Raw genomic sequence first — 15816 nt, 5'->3', positions numbered from 1 at the left:
TCCAAGCATTGATAAGCACATTCTTTCTCTCCATTTGACACGTCTGTGCTCAATAAACTGCGCCTCAGCTCTGTCTTGTCGTATATTGTGCGTTGTCTTGCATTAAAGTCAGTGTTTTGATATAAAGAGACACAGATGTTAAGAGATTTTCAATTTCACCTCGCTCAGATGTGCCAGCATTTTCAGGCTGAATGCCGTGGAGGAAAATGCTGAACAGTGCTGCACCTGCAGTGTGTGTGTATACGAGAGAGGAAGAGACAGTCTGTCTCTATATTCCTCTATCTGCTCTCCTGTGTTAGTGTATGTGTTCTCCCTCACAGCTTGAGTTTCTCGGTTTGAAATGCAACACCTGCAGATGTGTCTTGTAAACTGAAGCCCCCAGCTTCTTTCCCATTCAGAGGGGACCATTGAAACAAAGCAATTAAAGTAGCGTCTAGTGCGTGGGTGTGCCTGCCTGTGCGTGAGTGTGTGTGTGTGTGTGTGATTGTTTTAACACCAGAATCTTTAAATCAAACAGCAGACAGATCTACACTCCAGCAGGAGAGAGGACAGCTCTGCGCCAATCACAACATTAGCTGCCCTGTCATTTTCATAATCTGTTTAAATGTGGAGGTCAGAGGTCACTGACAACCTGTTGACACGGAGCAGATTTATGCAACACGCACACACACACCCATGCAAACACACAGGCAGCCACAGCCCAGTGTTTGGCGCAGAGCGTTATAGCGGTGGTTTCTAGTTGCTGCTGATCTTTGGGTCCTTCCAGCTCCAGATACCAGAGTCTGAGTTATTCTCCGCTCCGCTCCCTGACCCTCCTAATTGAGAACGGCTGTGGCTGCGAAAGAGAGAGCTAAACAGACAGAGAGAGGAGGAGAATGGATTCTTGTGTGAAAGAAAGAAAGAAAGAAAGAAAGACCAAAAGAACAAGTAAGTGAAAAGGGCCAAAGAGCTAGACCTGCGCAGGCCAGCGCTGATCAAGTGGAGGACGGCTGTGTGCTCAACAGTTGGCCTTATGAAAGCCGAACCTCCTCCTCTGTGGCCGTGAGCCAAGCAGAGCCAAGCACAATGTCCTAAATGTTGGTATAGCTTTTTAATACAGTAGCTGTAAGAAAGAAAAAATGAGGGAAACAGTGTTCCAACAGTAGAGAAAGCATAAAGGAAATCAAACCAGAGGGGTTGGGAAGAGGAGTGGTAAGCTCAGTGACAGCTGCATGCATGTCGTAGTGGGTGACGGTCTGTCCGTCTGTCAGAGCAGATATTTCTGTCTGTTTAGTGCTGCCTTACTGGCTGCCAGAGACACTCCTCATGTCATCGCTGGGTGCCTGCTGTCACTGGCTAAAAAGGAGAGAGGGAGTGGAGTGTGTGTTTGCATGGGTGTGTGTGTGAGAGAGAGTGACAGAGAGAAACTCGAGCAGCTGTCTTGAAAGCTCCTCTACTCTGTCAGTACATCTTGAATCTGCTTTCCCCTGATATCTCCGTGATAAGACACGGTTTCAGTCAGTTGTTTGGTCAGAAGTCCATCTTTCTGCTGTTATAAGAACACACTTTCGGGGAATTCAGCGTGTTGCACAGCTTATCTGTCAAGCGATGAGTTCATAGCACATGCATCTATATATTTGCCGTCTTGCTCAGCCTAACTTTGAAAAGCAGGGTTTTTTACGGTTTAAATGAGGGTGAACATAACAAATCATCACATGAGTTATGTGTTACAGCTCTTTCTCAATGCGGAGGATGTTTTGGCCTAACCTGCATGTTTTTGTTTGTGATATGCGGGACCTGATTTGTGTAAGTGCACAGGTAAATGGCTGCTTCCATCCAAATGTAGCACACATTTCAACCAAATCTTCAGAAATCCTGTGCTCTTATGTGAATATTGGGAGTTGGTTCATCATGATAAGCAGTATATGGTGCTAATGCTCCAGTCAGGTGCCACCATGGAAAGATTATTGTGTTAGAGGTGGGGCCTTGTTTATGCCTGTAAAAGTTGCTCAGTGGTACATGAAGCCAAAAAAGTTTGATTTCCAAGGTTTAAAACTACCTTCATCATTGGGCCCATAGAGGAAGCACATTAGAGACTTTGGTGACTGGGCTAACTTCCGCTGACCAAGCTGGTTGTTTCTGGTTTAGCTCTACGCTAACTTAAATAAGGATGAAATTATTTAATTGTGAGGTGGGTCGTAACAGTGCTGAAATAGACACGCCTGCAGAACAGGTGTGACAATTTGACAATGTGATATGTGTGAAACCCACCGGGATATTTTAAAAGCAGTTAAAGTCATTAACAGCTAGTTTAAAGAAGGAGAAAAGTGGTCCCTAATGTCCCTAAATGCAAATTGGGAAAACAATGAGATTCGGAAGCTGCTTAGCAGAGGATGAGATCATGTAACAGAGATGGTAAATGATTGTTACTGCCATTTTATTGCATAGTTATTATTTAGAAAGTGGCCGCGATGTTACATATCACACTAGAGGTTAGCGCCGTTGTGTTAAACGTCATGCCCATCGCGCCTCTTTTGATTCTGCGATGCTGTGTGAAATCACACATTGGAGCTGAATGATGCCGCTGTTATTTGGGTCTGTGTAAAAAATCCAAGGCAGCGTAGAAGGGACGTGGAAGCGGCCCTATAGTGTGATGTCTGTGCAAAAGGGGTAGAGTTTGAATTGTGCCTTATGTGCATAACAAGGTCAGAATCTGCACCGATACCAATCCATGCATCCCTGTGCGTCATGTCCGAAAGTCAAAGTCAGAACAACCCCAGATTGTTCCGGATGAGCAGACCAATGTCTTAAATGGCAGCTCCACCACCAGTGGTGACTGTGGATTTGGGTGAATGAGACCCTTTGTGAGTCACTTTGTATGACTGAGGTTGAAAGTGCTTTATAAATGCAGCTTACATCCAAAACAAAATGAGAAATCATATAATTGGTCCGAAACGAAGCGCTAAGAAGTTTTTGTTGTTGAACCAGTTTAAGGCTCGTACTTCCTTGGCCCTGTTGGAATCTGTTGTAAAGCTCCTTCCAGTGGAGATGGTGAGCACAATGGTTTGCAGTAGATACCGGTCACTAGTTAAAACTAGTATGTACCCCCAGCGCGCGCACACACACACACACACACACAGTGTGTTGACTCATAGTAAGCGACTACTCGTATTATCTCTGAAAACTTATAGCAACTGTAATGGAAAGACATGGTGCAAGGCGGCTGAGTCTGTCAGTTTTGTGTAGGAGGTACAATTTACATGAAATATTAAATAAAAATAGCATACTGTTTTAAATTCCCTGGGTCAACTGAATGTGAGTGTGGGTGGCACAGTTAGTCAGTGCAGAGCTGAAATTCACTGTGTGCAGCCGACGCTTTCCTGAAATACTTCCACAAATTACCCCTGCTTGTCTCTTCAGTGGATTTTGAATATATGCAACGACTTGCAGTTTGTGAATTTGCAGGACAGAATAACAAATACCAGCTGACAACTGTTTACTGGATGGTTTGACCTCTTATTTCTGTTAATACCAGTCTTAATGGCTGTAAGCTTTTAACATACTGAAGAGGAAGAACTATCATGAAGCACATGCATGATTCCTGTGCCTGCACTTTCGTTACTCCAACAATGGACCAATCTGTTGAAAACATCATGTACTCCTTTAAAATCATGGGTTTCTGTTTTTCTACTAATATGCTGTATTTTTGCCTTAAGTGCTGCCCATTGACTGTTTGATTGCAATCATCTGTTGTTGGAGTGCTGTTGTCTGATTACAAACATGTGTTTTTCGCCAACCGAGATGGCCGTGGAGTGAGGTAATGGAATATTAAGAAAATTTTAAGAGCATTAGAAAGGTACTGGGCTGCACAGTGGCTCGGTGGTTATCATAAAGATTGCACCCGTGAGGCGGTTTGCACCCAAAACTGTGAAATATTCACACTCTCTGGGTGTCAGTGTTGGTTTTCTCTGGATGCTCTGCTTTTCATGCAGTTTAGGGAAATGCTTGAAGGTGCGAATGTGTGGATTAGTGGATATGGAATAGAGAGATGGGTAGTGAGTTAAGATGTCACTTCTGATTTAAATTTCTTCCGATATCTCAACTTTTCCTGACCTTTCTTGGCCTGTTCTGTGGGATCTCTCAATAAGATACTTGCATGACTTAATGAATCAAGGAAGCAGGGTCATTTCATTCTTCAAATGTAATTCCCAGGCTGGAAAACCCCTGATTTTAGCATTGGTATGAGCTTTCACAGTGACGTTGCCTATAATTTTGCGGCAGGCGTGACAACATTAGCCCAGCTTTAGATTCTGTACTGTCAGTGCTCGCTTCCTCTGGCTCCTCCGGTGCCCTGACAGCCCTGTAACCACACACCCGTGTTTATGTTCTTTAGGTTAACACGGTTATCTCTGTACGTAACCTGAGCCCTCAACCTACATGGGCAACTTGGCATACATGTGTGTGGTTGCGTGTGTGTGTGTGATCTTGCAGCTGCAGGACTGTCTCTTTTCCCCCGTGACTCTCTCCAGAAAGAGCTGCAGGGACTTGCCAGTATTTTCATTCCCTCTGGAGGCATTTCCGCACGCTAACAAAGCCCGGCCTGCGTGATGAAACAGAGAGGAAGCAGCTTTTGTGAAGGGAGCAGCCGATTTCGGTGTGTGTGTGCGTGTGTGTACACTGCTGACCCTGGCTAACAGTTAGTTACATGCAAATTTACTTTTGAGCTTGCAATTCAGGTTGCTCCGGGCTCTTGTTTGCAGACGAGCCTACTGTAGCACGAGAACAAGCCTACTTTGTATCCCATTCAGCAGACAAAGTTGCCTCTTGTTTGCCTCTAATTAACTGGCATAATACCTAGCTTGTTGGATTGGTTAGTGCTTTTTCACAGGGCTTGTTAACCACTGGCCTTTCACAGTCCCCACTTCCTCTCGAGCTTTTGCCAAAAGGAAATGTGTGCTGTGGCCCAGGTCACAATTCTCCAGGGTGTCTGGCTCATGGAAGGGACTGAACCAAACCAATAATAATTTCAAAACTTTTAGAACTAACATAAAAAGTTAATGTCTGCAATAAATAAATAACACTCATTTAAATGCGTACTATTTTTTGGGTTACAGTGTCTATTGTTTTGCTTTCCTGCCAGATACAATTTGTAAAGTTTCCAGAAATAACTCCCAGGTTTTGGCAGGAGCTGAGGTCGAAGCTCACACGAAACATTTTTGCTGTCTCACTTGAGGTCATGACACAGCTACTGAAAATCACAAATGTTTTTTCTTTCTCCTAAATGGGAGCAAAAGCAAAGCAGGTTCTTGCAACCGCAGTGTCGCTGAAGCTGAGATTTTTCTTTTCGGGTTGTCTAGAGTCAGCGTCCTGTGGGTTGTTAGCCAGAGCCCTGTGACACACGCTCATGCCCATAAACAGGGATTTGGCCCTCTGGAGAAAATAACCTTGATAATTACTGGGTGCATATAGACCTGCCCACAGTAGGAGGAGGAGGAGGTGGAGGAGGAGGAGACGGGGATTGACTGAGAAGGAGAAAGAGAGGGAGAGAGAGCCACATCCGCTGGTGCATTCCTCCATGCTGTGTCATACTGGTGCCGAGTTTCCCCTCCGTTTGCACGGAGATTTCCACCAGGCGGAGGGCGCAAAGGGCTACTGACGCAACGCTCGGGGCTGTGACGCTGACATTTTAAAGTTTAACAAGGCAACACGCCGCACACTCATAGACTCCCCACGGTAACAAAAAGACAACAAAAGTGTTTAAAGAGTAAACATGAGAGCGCTGCTGCACAATGGCCAAAAATTGGAGACATATGGAGGTGGAATACAGACACAGCCTGGTGACCTAACTGTTGATGCGCTCATAGATTTCGCCTCTCCCACTCTCTTTCTCTCCGCATCACATGGTTTCTCTGGTCTGGCTGAATTGGCATCATTACAGCAGCCAGAGCTGAATGTCTGTGGTTGGCTCGTCGCCCGTCGGCTCGCCTGTCATTCAGCTGGTTAAAGAGGCCTTGTTGAACCGCTGCACTGTGCCCGGCTACTACGGGGCCATTCATGCCTGTAACGGCAGAAACAGCCAAGTCCTGTCATCAGTGCTAGCTAGCACATACCAATTTACTACTGGAAATGACAAGGGCATTTTGCTTGGTAAGCACAGCTTCCCCTGAGCAAACCTCGTAACCCGTTTTTTTTTTTTTTGTTTTTTTTTTTTAAAGTTTGGATTACATTTCAGAGAAAGAGAAGCTCCTCTCTAACAAACACAGTGTTTGCTTCTCTAAATATGTTCTGTCTCTGTTGCATGTACACCGCCGCCTACATGCAGTGTAAAGTGAAATAGACTGATCCGTTCCCAAAGGAATCACACAACAACAGCACAAAACAACAAAACACATCCTTTGTGCTGCCTCGGATGCTGGAAATTTCAAACAGAGGACTTGAAAATGCAGTTTGTCACTCTGAGAGAGTTTTTTTTTTCCGCTTCTCCTCCTTGTCAGTTTCTCCTTGTGCCTTCGGCTAATGGCAGCTCATCCTGTCACAGATGACCTGCGCCTTAACTGTTCTCCTTTCACTTCCCAGTCCCAGTGTGACACACAGAGCGAGGACATGCATGAGAGCCATGACTTCATCCCTGCTTTCTGCGACTCCTTTTCGCCTCCTCCCCCCCTCCACATCCTTCACTCTCTCTTGTACTTTTTGTCTTCCTCCCCTCCTCGCTCCGTGTCTGCAGTCCTAACATCTTCCTGCTATGATTAGCTATAGTGTTTTTTCCCCAGCCAGTGTAATGTCTACAGCCTCCTGTGTCCTTGGAAAGCAGCCTAATAAGCTCAGACACACATTGCTGTCTCTGCGCTCCACAGGCCTATTCTCCAGTGTCACCCAGCGCACACTGAGGTAAACAAAGAGCGCCACACACACGTACACACGCACCATCCTAGTGTGCTAATAGACCAGCATACCAGCCCACTGAGGACAGCATTGATGCTAGCTTGCTAACGTTGACCTTCCGTGTGCCAATCACAACAAATCTGCTCTCTGATTTGAATACGGGGAGGAGGAACAGTGTAAATTGAAAGCAGAAATCCCCCTGGTGTGAGACAAGATGAGCCTCTGAATAAATTATTCAGATGGCAGCCTCTTTCCTGCATGATTCTCGCCTTCTGCTACGTTTAATGGCATCTGTGACGATGCCCATTGGAGATTAATCCAGATGTAAGACGTTTGTGCGTGTACATGTGTGTTTCCGTCGCTGTGTGTGTGTGTGTGTGTGTGTGTGTGTGGCCTGCTCACCCCTCTTCTCATGCATCCCGTTGTGTCGTATGATGGGGAAACAAAGCCTCAACAGGGGAATTTATGTCTTCTCCGGAGAGGGCTGTAAATAAACAACTAGTGAATCAATGCCTCCATTTGTTTTTCTCTGATAATTCTGCGTGTGTCGTGAGGCAGTGTGACAGTGTTTTGCAAGCCGGCGGAGCTCTCAGCAGCCATATTTCCTCTCTGTGAGAGTGAGAAAACATGCCACACTGGCCTCATGTTTCATTACCAGGGATCAGTAAATTACTGTGTGCTTTTTTATTTCGCTCACTGCAGCTCATTTAACACCGTGATATAGCGTTTGTATGAGTGGGAAATAATACCAGCATTAGATATTGTGCTTTAGAGCTACTCAGTCAACAAAAGACACATAGGCATAGAAATTACCAGGTGCAATTAAAAAGGAAAACTCACAGCAGGTTCTGTGCTGAATGCGATTCAGATGTGTGAGCATCATTGATTCGCTGCGAAAAGATGACCTTCCCCTGACGCAAGTGCTTACAAACAGTTGAATATGAAATGCTTGTAAAAACATAGTTTGCAGTATTTTTGTGTTTTCCAATAGACATATTTAAAGGTGTGTTTTTTTTTAAAAACTCTTTTCAACTCATTTGGGAAGATAAATTCTTCAAAGCTGTTAAAGGCTCAATTCACAATTCATTGTTTGGTTTTATTTGGCTGGGTTTCATCATATCTGTCTCTGGAGGTGAAATGAATTTTTGTTGCAAAAGTGACATTTAAAACGTTAATCATACCATCTTATTGTGGCTGTACCAAGTGTCTTTTTTTTTAAAAACACATTGAAAGCTTATAATAAGGTTTTTGAATGAAGCCTCGAATGTCTGTTTTCTTATTTTATGACATCACCCTGAAAAGAATCCTTGAACAAAATTCAATTTATCAGGAGTATCTTTATTAATTTTTTAAATTTAACAAGTTCACACACTGTACGACAGGTATAAAACTAAACAGAGCATTTACGAGACAAAACACAACATGAAAACAAATTAAATCAACTTTGTTTAATGAGGAAATGTAATTTATGGTGCTGTTAGACTGGTTTTCAGAAATGTAGCAACATTTTCTAATGGCGACCGGGCTTAAAATTCTGTTTTTGAAAGGCTCAAGGCTCATAAATATGGACTGAAGCAGCATATTTTTCTGATAAATATACGTGAATTTTGGAACTGATTACATTTATTTTGTTTCAAAAAAACTGACTTCTGGATTTCACAACACTCTGGAGTTATTGGGAAGTTTCGGCTCAGACGAGTCAGAAACAACGCTACACAGCAACCACTGGAATCTAATTCTACATATAGTATAATACTAAAAAACATTAGTATAACCTCAGATTTTTCTACAACTGTGCATGAATATATAGTTTAAACAGAATGAATAGACATGCAAAACAAGAAAAAAGAAGCTGCACAGCATTCGAATGTTGATTTACAATTTGAATGTCTTCATGATTGATGAAGACTGGAAATATTTAACGCAGCCTCACACTCCAGGACTAGTCCTTTATATTACGCTTCATAATACTTTGAACATGCTTGAACAAACAACATTTCTTTCACCGACATTTTATTGGTGTGGAGGCAGAAACCATAGAGACTCAGTTACCACCAGCTGTAAATGAGAAGGTTGTTTTGTTTTCTCCTGATTTTTTTTTTTTTTTTTGGTGGAAGTGAATCGGCCCTTTAAACTGAAGGAATAAACTGTTGTTTTGCTTAATTGCAGTCCTGTGGTCTCCAGTAACAATAACAAGCAGAGCACAGGTCCCATAAAATATGAGGGGAGTTACTTGTATTAGCTTCGGTTCAATGACTAATAGGAGCAGTGAATAATGGTGTGAGTGGAGTGATCCCAGTTCTTTAGGAATAAAGGTAACCTCCCAGCGTGTAAACCTTGATTAGGAAGCAATCACTCAGCTAATGCTGCTGTTGGTAATGCCAACATGACTACACACAAGAGCCACTAATGAACGCTGGTTTACCATGGTTTCTTTGTGCTCAAGTACCCTTCTCTGTATCCCATATCCAAGTGTGAAATTACAATATCAGATCATATTTAGTTAATTAAACTCATATGACTAATTTAATTTGACTCAAATATGGGGGAAAATGAATAAATCATGGAGGCGTATTTAGCTTGCTAGCGCTGGTGTTAACAGTAATTAAATGTGGGGCAATCTGTAGCCTGTGAAGATAGCTCAAGTCCGCCTACTGTACAAGTACACATGTGGAAAAAAAATGTAAGCCAGACGGTTTTGGGAAGCGGACTAGCAGAATATTAATGAAATGATGTGGGAGTTTCAAACACAGAGCTAAAGTGAGTTAAAGATGCAGTCCTGTAAAGGAAGCTGGTGCATTAATAGTCAGCGAGTGGTCGTCCCATTAGGAGATCTGCTCATCGTAGCTCGAGAAGAGCCAGAAGCAGAGGAGAAATATTCCTCCATAATTAGAGCCTGGAGAGTTCAAAGACAGCTGCTTCTGCAACTAAGACAGGCGCAAAACACTCACAAGGAAGACGAGAAATCAACTTGTATTTGTCATTTAAGCATTTCATGTTTCATATTTGGCGGGGATTAGAGATGCACATTCTCTCCAGCTCTGTCACTCCTTGTTATGTGCTTCCAATCTGTCAGAAGCACGACAGGGTGCTTTATTACATCTCGATAAATGATGCCACCTAAGTCTTGTTTTCCTATCACTAAAAAGCAGATTGTGTTTTGTCACACTCCCTGATGTGCGTTGCATTCTGTTTTGTTTCATTTTAGACTCGCTCTGTGATTGATGAGGATTAAGGAACGGATTTTGCCTAATAGGAAAAACAGGAACGTCCTCATCCACAACTGGTAAGGAGCCTGATTTATCACCTATGTCTTCACCCAAGCAGTTCAGCATCAGCTCATAGGACGATACAGATATGCTTCAGCGTGGGTTTGCAAACAAGATAAGACGGCTGCAGTTTGGATTTGGTCTTTTGTTGTGTCACACCAGCCACTAAACGCACAGTTTAGTGGCTGGTGTTTTGTCCTAGGACAGAATGATCAAGCTGTACAGTGTGCTTTCAGTATATTTCAATTCAGCGGACCTAAAGGACATTCAGATTTTTTAGTTTTAGGGAACCAAACACTTAAACTGAAATCATCTGTAAAGAAAAGCACTTTGATTTTCCTGTGGAATAGATACTACGCTTTGTCTTGTTCACTAAACACTTCCAGAGAACAATACTGAACCACATGAATGTCAGCACACACTGAATTGATCGCCCTGAGAGTTTGACCACCATTTGTTTTGAATAGAAGCACATGTTTACATGATGATTTATGTGATAGGGATAGAGATTTTGCGGGTTTCCTCTTTGCCTGGTAGACAGCTGGTGTTCGTCAGGTAACAGGGCAGTCAGTCACAAGAGACAAATTGTGATGCCAAGTCGTTCTCAGCTTCGATATATATCACCATTTTTTCCCGATGTGGTCGATTTAGAAAATAGCCCATTGAAGGATTTTTACACAGCCACATTTGCACATAAATACCACAGTGGTGATACCTTTCTGGCTCTGCTTCAGGCCGTCCCCAGGATGTGAAACCTGAACAGCGGTGTTAGCAGTGTTTAACCAATGGTGAGTTACCGTGTGGCAGGGATGCTCAACTTGCTTTGCTTGGGGGCCACTTTGGCGAAATGACAGGAGGCCAGGGGCCAGTTGCAGAAGCCCCATATGTGTTTGTAGGATCTGAGGACAATTCTAAGATTTTAGAGTGTTTCTAGTTTTTTTGGACATTTCTAGGATATCCAGACATTTTTCAAATTTTAGGATGTTTCCAGGATTTTAGGATCTTTATATGATTTTAGGACGTTTCTAGGATTTTGGGACATTTTTAGGATTTTAGGATGTTTTTAGGATTTTCCTAAAATTCTAGAATCCCATTTCTAGAATTTTAGGACGTTTCAAGGATTCTTGGACGTATCTGGGATTTTAGGAAGTTTCAAGGATTTTAGGACATTTCTAGGAGTTGAGGACATCAGGGGCTTAGCTGAGACCTCTGTCAGGGATTGTGGGGGGGATCCTCCACTGGCCCTTTTTTTGATAATCAAGCTAAATTTTAATGCTGTTTTATGCACTCTGGCACCTGATGTACTAAAAGTATTTGAATCTCTATATTTTATTGTGAATTAGAAAATGCTTGGGGGAGCAACCCGCACCCTATAAGGGGCCAGATTTGGCCTGTGGGCCTTAAGTTGCGTATCACTGATGTATGGCTATTGATCTGCCTCTATCAGTATCAATCTCCAGGAGGACGACAACTGTTGATCCCCACCTTCCAGTCATTTGCTGGCCTCTGCATAAACTGACTCCATTTGATGCAAAAACATGCATGAAGTCTGCGTTCAATTAGCCTTTGAACAGCATGAATATTATGTATTCAGTTACCCCTCAGACTGCATGAATATTAAGTGTTCGTTTAAACCTTGCCTGTGAAGAAACACTCCATCAGTCGTCATCACATTGTCGGAAAACCTTTGAATGACGTGATTGATGATGTAATTGGGGTGAACGAGGATGTGAGGAGACATCGGAAAAAAGGATGTCCCGTTGTGGCCCCTGACACATCCAAATAAAAGGAGACCATGTCCCTCTGCTTTTGTTTGGGAGGCTGCGCAAAATGTCGACAGTGTAGTTTGTATACATGTGAAACGGCATCAAAGCGCTGGAAGGTGAATAATTTTTGGTGGCATCTGCACATTCTGCAATATGCTAATGAGCCAAGCTGCAAAAGCCAGATTGCCAGGAGAGAGAAGAGGAGATGGAGGGAGGGAGAGAGAGAGAGAGAGAGAGAAGAGGGAGGGAGCAGAGTGGAAAGGAGAGAAACAGACGGAGGCTGGTGTAAATTATGGATGCAACCTGCGATTTCCAAGAGGAAAAGAAAGGCAGAGAGAAACCTCAAGTCATGCATATCAGATTACGCATTTACCACATTTTCTTATCATGGTCCGTGAGCAAACTCATATACAATCTGGCCTCTGTGTGCGTCTGTGTGCGTCTGTGTGCGTCTGTGTGCGTGTGTGTGTGTGTGTGTGTGTGTGTGTGTGTGTGTGTGTGTGTGTGTGTGTGTGTGTGTGTGTTTGTTTGAGAAAGAGAGTGAGCACTTACACATTCATCCATGTCGGGTTGTGTGGACCTGTGTTGTGCTGTCAAGCGTTCTCTGAACTTGATATGACGTGTGTGTCTAAAGCTGTGTTGACTTTCATTGCGCTATTGTGTTGCTTCGTCTTGTGTGTCTCACTGTGTGTGTGTGTTTGTGTGCGCGCAGTCACATGGCCCCTGATAGTTCACGCATATCATTTCAGCATGGAGCATGCACATGGACACAGTGGCAAATCCGCTCTGTTAGGAGCTGTTTGAATCACTTGACGTTAGTCAAAGCACGCTGTGGATATTTATATGACATTGTTTAACTGTACTTGTCTAATGAAACACGGACTGCTGAGCTACCTGTTTTGTTTTGTTAAAGATGCTTAACTCTCATAATGTGTTTTGCTTGCTCGAGCAGTTCTAAGTTAAGTAAAAGTGAGTGTTCGTGATCCACTATCCACATCCCACCCTCATGTGCTAGTCCCCTAACAGCCTCTGTGAATAATGGATCCATTCTTGAGTCATGTCTGTGACTGGGGCCTGTGCAGTGGTGTGGTTTCCCCACCAGAGGTGGAGGTGGAGGAGACAGGAGGGGCTGGTGGTCTGGAAATAGCTCTGCCTGAGCCGGGAGCACCTTAGGTGGGCCTCTGTGCCACCTTCCTTTAACACGCTCGCACGACAAAAGCACAATTCTGCTGGAGAATCTGGCACATATTACGCACCTATTTTCCAGTTAGGTTGAAAGGAAGTATGGCTTAACCTGTCTGCATTCAAGTGTGCTGTTTGAGTGATCCTCTCAAAAGATGGCAGGAGAATTAGAAAACAAAATTTCTAAGAATTGGAGCGGTGCCACGTAAAGCAAAAAGTGTCTGTGCCGGCAACAGAAACTATGAAGCTGCCCTGGATTTTGCCTCCATGTAAATGTGTGTTAATGTGCAAAGTAGGTCATTTATTTGGAGCAGGGACAGCCGTAGTGTGCCTCTCTGGAGCAATGTCAGAATGGGGGAATCATTTCATAAGCAGACATATTGCTGGATTTGGTCAACTGTGCCAGGGGTTTATATACCGATATTTTGTTTATATGCCAAACTCTGATATACTGGAGGGGGGGCGTTGAAGGTGAAAATGGCTGTGGTCAATCCAGAGACAGCATCAGTAACCACAACCAGAGATAGCAGCCTAAAAATCAGACTAAATCAGATTACCAAACAAACAGCTAAGAGGATTAATTTTGATCTCTCTCTCTCTCTCTTCCTCTCTCTTTCTCTCTCTCTCTCCTTTTCCATCAGACGGACATTAAATCTGCAATCTATAAAATCCCTTCAAATGATTTTCTATTTTACTTCGCGGCCCCTCATTTTCTGGTCACATGTTTTGGAGTGAAGCTCTTTCTGCTCTCCGTGAACTCTGCCCTTTTGTTCTGCCTTGAGGCCTCTAGAAATTGCTTTACTAAACAGGGTATCATATCGGTCTTTAAAAATATCTTTCACGAGGTACGACACGAATCTGACCTCGGATCAGATGCTGTGCTGCTCTCTCTGTTTAAGCCCCATAATGTTATAATAACGTGTTCCACCCAGCACGCTTGCTGTCAGGAATAAAACCGTGTGGAGAGACTCCTGTGGCTCTGTGGCTGTCAGTGCTCACTTGCACAGACCTAATTATTAGAAAACACAATATATGGAAGGGAATAATTACACCTTGTCCCCAGCTTTTAGAGATCAAAAATGTTAGCTGCATTTCTTAGAATTAATCTCAGGGATGATTGTTGGTGTACAGTGAATCAGTCGCAGCACAGTATGTACTCTGGAGGAAAAAAAAAAGACTGTAGATTAATTTGGTTAATATTTCATAAAGCTTACAAAGGCAGAGGGCATTTGAGGCTTTTCAGATTATTTGTTCTCAGCCAATATTACACACCACGGTTGAGCTGCTGCGCCGCTGCGCTGCAAAGTCTACAGCTCTCGAGGACAATGCCAAGACAAGGCACTTGCTGTTAAAAGTGTTTGTCTGCGATAGCGTTGTTTGTGAAATGGGAGCCGTCCAGATGTACTGCTCCTTTTTTTCCTTTTTGCCGTGATGCGATTCAAAGGGGCCAGTTCTCCTCGCACAGCATCGTATCGCTCTCCTGAGTGCTGATAACTGCTAACAGATTTGTATTAATATCCTCGCTGGTACTCTTTGATATCAGCTGATTCATTTTGAATCTCCGCTCGGCTACTCACGCACACCCCGGCTAAACACAATGCAGCATTGCTCTTGACAGCTTGACAAACTGACAATCCCGCTCTCAATCACTCCCTCCCCTCCCCTCCTCTCCCCTCCTGCTCCCTCTGATAGAGCCGTATATTGTAACCAACAAGACCGTAATCAGCGCAAACCTAATCAAATCATTGCTCCAACAAGCAGCCCTGGCTGCCGGGCTTCCACGAAACACATCTCAGATCAAGAGGCAGGCTGCTCGTACAGCAGTGTGCACTATATAACCAGCCGCTGCATGAAATGTCAGGAGAAGTAGGATTATTTCCGAAAATGTCACTGACAGCATAATAGCTCAGTAGAAGAGTGTCTCATGCTATGTTTGTATCTCATGTCAGCAGGTATGATATGTGACACCGCTTGCGTTTCTGAGTGTGCAGTAACAAAAGTACACAAATTTGAAAGTAAGCAAAATTTTTGTTGACTGAGACTGATGTGTGATTGGCAGCATGTTAAAGCCACCGAGTTAGCCATTAAAGTGTGTGTTTTAGATCCGCACAAACAAATGCACATCTCCAAACCTCCTCATTATCGGCAGCAGGAAAGCTGCCTGGGCACCGGGACAACTTGTTTGTGCATGTGTGTGTGCGTACTTGCATGTGTGTGCGCGCCTTCGTCAGTCAAAGCTCATTCCAAGATTTGGTTAACCGAGTTGGCTCGCCCAATCACATTGCCACAGAGTGTGCAGTTGCTTCGGCCTCTGTCTCATTTAGTGGCACCCACGCTCTTGTCTTCGTGCCATGAAAACACACAGACACTCGTGCTTTTTCTACACTGTAACAGACATATACACATGTGCGCACACACACACACACACACACACACAGCTGAGGGAGAGAGTGACAAAGTTAGAGAGAGAAAGAGGAAAAAATGAGAAAGTACCAATTAAGCTCCTCAGACAGTTCTGCCAACAGACATCAGGGGGTTCGAGGCGGAGAGTGTTTTTGTGTGTGTGTGTGTGTGTGTGTGTGTTTGTGTTGGAGAAAGGGGGTAGGGGAGAGTGTTTGACTAGAGCAGCGGTCTCCAACTTTGTGTTATACTAAATCAGTGTTGTACTTCTCAAGTTTTTGAAAAACTCATTACAGTGAGGTGTCAGTAACCTGCTGTGGAGTCCGGCAATTATC

At 43.7% G+C, this 15816-nt stretch overlaps 1 protein-coding gene across 4 annotated transcripts in view; it reads left to right on the top strand.

Annotated features, from left to right (window-relative positions):
• The window catches only part of zmiz1a (zinc finger, MIZ-type containing 1a), a 127023-nt gene that overhangs the window by 35683 nt on the left and 75524 nt on the right, over positions 1–15816 (top strand). For all 4 annotated transcript variants that reach the window (XM_042501725.1, XM_042501727.1, XM_042501728.1 and 1 more), the window contains one exon: positions 10073–10150. The gene's annotated coding sequence lies outside the window, so the exon portion shown is untranslated. The remainder of the gene's footprint in view (positions 1–10072; positions 10151–15816) is intronic.

Source organism: Plectropomus leopardus, chromosome 15 (genome assembly GCF_008729295.1).
Source record: "Plectropomus leopardus isolate mb chromosome 15, YSFRI_Pleo_2.0, whole genome shotgun sequence".
Taxonomy (NCBI): domain Eukaryota; kingdom Metazoa; phylum Chordata; class Actinopteri; order Perciformes; family Serranidae; genus Plectropomus; species Plectropomus leopardus.
The sequence above is the reverse complement of the archived record's forward strand: the minus strand, read 5'-3'. Positions and strand labels throughout refer to the sequence as shown.